Below are 5082 nucleotides of genomic sequence, written 5' to 3' on the forward strand. Positions count from 1 at the left end.
ACTCTGTCCCTTTTTTCCGGAGGGGGGCCTTTTCCTCCAGAGCGCCCTGGTTACCGCCTGCCTGCCGACCCCAGACGACGCATCCTCCCCAGGATGTCGGAAACCGATACCGAGCAACGCTTTTTTTTTTGGTCCGTCACCTTGTCCGAGCGGGGCTCTCGTCCCCTTCCTCGACAAAACCCCGAAGGCCCGTTTTAGGACCGTCTCGGCACCGACGGGTGCTCCGTTCACGCCCACCGATACCGTCTCGCCCCGGGTCCGAGGCACCCACCCAGGTCACCGGCCATGGAGACGGGCCGGCCCTGGGGAACTCTTTCGACTTCACGTTTACGGACTCTGTCCTTTTTTTCCGGAGGGGGGGCCTTTTCCTCCAGAGCGCCCTGGTGACCGCCTGCCTGCCTGCCTGCCGACCCCAGATGACGCATCCCCGCCTGGATGTCAGAAACCGATACCGAGCACCATTTTTTAGCCCGTCGCCTTGTCCGATTGGGGCGCTTGTCCCCTTCCTCGACAAAACCCCGAAGGCCCGTCTCAGGACCACCTCGGCACCGACGGGGGCTCCGCCAGGCAGACGCATTCGCTCGTGCCCGAAAACGAGGCGCTCTCCCCGGTCGCCAGCCGGGGGAGGTTCGTTAGCATTGGGAATCTCGTTCGCACGCAACAGCACGGACACTCGCCGTTTACCCAGACCGACCGTTCGACAAGCATATGCCTGGGGTGCACTTTTTCCATAAAACCAGCCCGTCTTTTCCTGGAGGTCTCGTACTTCCAGAGCTCCGACGGGGGCGCAGTCTGGATTTTATATGCCCACCCAGAGCGAGTCTGAGTGGGACTCACGACGGTCTGATCAATGGTAGGGGGTGCTCTGTGTTTTGCACCACCACACTTGCCCTCTTCCATACAGCCCCGAAGGCCCGTTTTAGGACCGTCTTCCCTCCAGGTCGAGCTCCAGGGGGTGTCGGGCGAATCTGACTCTGGCCCAGGACGGGGCCACCCTCCCTGGGCTGGCCAGGGAGGTCTGAGACCATGGAGCTTTAGAACCACACCACGTCATTGGACTTAGTCGATTTTACTCAAATTTTTTGGCACCAGAGCCGGACCCCGCCACGCGCGCCGGGCTCGTGCCCAGGAAAGACGCACCCTGCCTGGGGTGCACTTTACATAAAACCGGCCTGTCTTTTCCTGGAGGTCTCGTACTTCCAGAGCTCCGACGGGGGGGCGTAGTCTGGATTTTATATGCCCACCCAGAGCGAGTCTGAGTGGGACTCACGACGGTCTGATCAATGGTAGGGGGTGCTCTGTGTTTTGCACCACCACACTTGCCCTCTTCCATACAGCCCCGAAGGCCCGTTTTAGGACCGTCTTCCCTCCAGGTCGAGCTCCAGGGGGTGTCGGGCGAATCTGACTCTGGCCCAGGACGGGCCACCCTCCCTGGGCTGGCCAGGGAGGTCTGAGACCATGGGGCTTTGAACCCACGTCACGCCATTGGACTTAGTCGATTTTTCTCAATTTTTTTGGCACCAGAGCCGGACCCCGCCACGTGCGCCGGGCTCGTGCCCAGGAAAGATGCACCCTGCCTGGGGTGCACTTTTCAGAAAACCAGCCTGTCTTTTCCTGGAGGTCTCGTACTTCCAGAGCTCCGACGGGGCGTAGTCTGGATTTTATATGCCCACCCAGAGTGAGTCTGAGTGGGACTCACGACGGTCTGATCGCTGGTAGGGGTCCTCTGTGTTTGCCACCACCACGCTTCCCCCTCTCATACATCCCCGAAGGCCCGTTTTAGGACCGTCTTCGCTCCAGGCGGAGCTCCAGGGGTGGCGGGCGAATCTGAATCTGGCCCAGGACGGGCCACCCTCCCTGGGCTGGCCAGGGAGGTCTGAGGGCATGGAGCTTTGGAACCACACCACGTTATTGGACTCTGTCTATTTTTTCCCCCAAACTTTGGCACCAGAGCCGGACCACCACACCATGTGCGCTGGGCTCGTGCCCAGGAAAAGATGCACCCTGCCTGGGGTGCACTTTTCAGAAAACCAGCCTGTCTTTTCCTGGAGGTCTCGTAACTTCCAGAGCTCCAGCGCGGCGTAATCTGGATTTTTACATGCCCACCCAGAGTGACTCTGAGTGGGACTCACGACGGTCTGATCGCTGGTAGGGGGTCCTCTGTGTTTGCCACCACCACGCTTCCCCTCTCTCATACATCCCCGAAGGCCCGTTTTAGGACCGTCTTCGCTCCAGGCGGAGCTCCAGGGGTGGCGGGCGAATCTGAATCTGGCCCAGGACGGGCCACCCTCCCTGGGCTGGCCAGGGAGGTCTGAGGGCATGGAGGTTTGGAGCCACCGCACATTTTTTGTACTTTGTCGTTTTTCGAGATCTGGGCTTCAGAGTCGAGCCCAGGCTCCGTTTCAAGGTGGGCATTGGGCTTCGTTCTTGCCCAGGAGACCCGCACCCTGCCTGGGATGCACTTTTCAGAGAAACCGGGCCGCCTTTTCCTGGAGGTTCTCGTGTTTTTCAGAGCTCCACCACAGCAGAGATTGAATCCTCTTCCCCAGCCAGAGTGCACCCTCTCTGGCTTGGGTGAGTGCCTTGAGTGCCCTGGAGGTCCGAACCAACAGCACGTTTATGGACTTTGTCTATTTTTCCAAATTCGACTCCAGAGTCAAGCCGGCCAAGGGGCTCTCTGAAGGCCCCTCTCTCCCTCCCTCATCCTCTACAAGAGCCCCATGGTCCGTTTTAGGACCGTCTTCGCTCCAGGCGGAGCTCCAGGGGTGGCGGGGGAAATCTGAGTCTGGCCCAGGACGGGCCACCCTCCCTGGGCTGGCCAGGGAGGTCTGAGGGCATGGAGGTTTGGAGCCACCGCACCTTTTTGTACTTTGTCGTTTTTCGAGATCTGGGCTTCAGAGTCGAGCCCAGGCTCCGTTTCAAGGTGGGCATTGGGCTTCGTTCTTGCCCAGGAGACCCGCACCCTGCCTGGGATGCACTTTTCAGAGAAACCGGGCCGTCTTTTCCCTGGAGGTTTTCGTGTTTTTCAGAGCTCCACCACAGCAGAGATTGAATCTGCTTCCCCAGCCAGAGTGCACCCTCTCTGGCTTGGGTGAGTGGTGCCTTGAGTGGCCAGGGCCAACATCACCCACGGGCATCGGGCTTTATTCGTGCCCATGAGACCCGCACCCTGCCTGGGATGCACTTTTCAGAGAAACCGGGCCGTCTTTTCCTGGAGGTTTCGCGTTTTTCCAGAGCTCCACCACAGCAGAGATTGAATCTGCTTCCCCAGCCAGAGTGCACCCTCTCTGGCTTGGGTGAGTGCCTTGAGTGGCCAGGGCCAACATCACCCACGGGGCATCGGGCTTTATTCGTGCCCAGGAGACCCGCACCCTGCCTGGGATGCACTTTTCAGAGAAATCGGGCCGTCTTTTCCTGGAGGTTTCGCGTTTTTCCAGAGCTCCACCACAGCAGAGATTGAATCTGCTTCCCCAGCCAGAGTGCACCCTCTCTGGCTTGGGTGAGTGCCTTGAGTGGCCAGGGCCAACATCACCCACGGGCATCGGGCTTTATTCGTGCCCATGAGACCCGCACCCTGCCTGGGATGCACTTTTCAGAGAAATCGGGCCGTCTTTTCCTGGAGGTTTCGCGTTTTTCCAGAGCTCCACCACAGCAGAGATTGAATCTGCTTCCCCAGCCAGAGTGCACCCTCTCTGGCTTGGGTGAGTGCCTTGAGTGGCCAGGGCCAAAATCACCCACGGGGCATCGGGCTTTATTCGTGCCCAGGAGACCCGCACCCTGCCTGGGATGCACTTTTCAGAGAAATCGGGCCGTCTTTTCCTGGAGGTTTCGCGTTTTTCCAGAGCTCCACCACAGCAGAGATTGAATCTGCTTCCCCAGCCAGAGTGCACCCTCTCTGGCTTGGGTGAGTGCCTTGAGTGGCCAGGGCCAACATCACCCACGGGGCATCGGGCTTTATTCGTGCCCAGGAGACCCGCACCCTGCCTGGGATGCAGATCGGTTTGTGTGAGTCCTGGTTGGGTGAGCGTTACCCTTCTACATCACCCCCAAGGCCCGTTTTAGGACCGTCTCGGCTCCGGGCGGACAGCCGGGGGGCAGGGGGCGAATCTGCCTCCGGCCCGGGTCGGAGCTCCCTCCCCGGGGCCGTGCGTGGAGACCCGTCGCGCCCGGAGCTCCCGTGCAACCCCACGTTTTGGACTTGGGTTTTGGAGCGAGCGAGCGGGGTCGAACCCCGGGGGCCGAGCCGCCACGGAGTCCCCGAGCCCCGGGGACGAAGCCCCGGGAGCGAGGTCCCTCCGTGGAGGCGCGAGCCCCCAGGGCCCGGCCGCCCGCCCGGGGAGGAGAGCGCACGCTCCCCTACCCCTCAAAACCCACGTGGCTGGTTGCAGCAGACCCTGTGCACCGGAGGTTCCTCCAGGAGCGCGGGGCTGGGTGCTCTAAGCCCAAGTCATACAGGCAACCATGCCTCCCCGGGACTCCCCCTGCGAGCGGCGGCTGTTTGAAGGACGGTAACCCCACTGCACGGGGCTTCAAACGACCGTAGCTCGCCGAAGGCGGCTCCGATCGACGCCAAATTTTTATGGGCTGGAGAACGGGACGAGACCTTTCGAATGAGACCGCCCCCAGCCCCGTGGGCCCCCGGGGGCCCGAGATACGGGCCCCCAAAGCGCCCCGGAAGCGGAAAAACGCAAATATCTCGCCGAAAACTCGACGTGCCCGGCCGAGGCCGGGCTCATTCGAACCGTCTCGCCGAGCTGAACGCGTCCATATGCGTTTCGTCGTTTTTGGTCGAGTATTCGCGGAGATATCGGCCGAAAACCCTCGGCCGCGCTCTGAAATGGCGCCCGCCGATGACGTCACGATCCCGGGAGAAAATCGCCCGTATCTCCGCGACGCGAAGGCCCAGAGAGCTCAAATTTGGGTGGCGAGGTCCCACGGGGGCCCTCGCTCGAACCAGGGCGGCGGCGGGCCCCGGGGACGCCCCCTACCGGATCGCCGTTCGCCGGGACCCCCGACTTTGAACGGCTATAACTCGGGGACCCGGGCGAGTTGGACCTCGTGGGTGGGCTCTTTCGAAAGGCC

This window comes from Pimephales promelas, chromosome 2 (assembly GCF_988280905.1).
Source record: "Pimephales promelas chromosome 2, fPimPro1.hap1.1, whole genome shotgun sequence".
Lineage (NCBI taxonomy): Eukaryota > Metazoa > Chordata > Actinopteri > Cypriniformes > Leuciscidae > Pimephales > Pimephales promelas.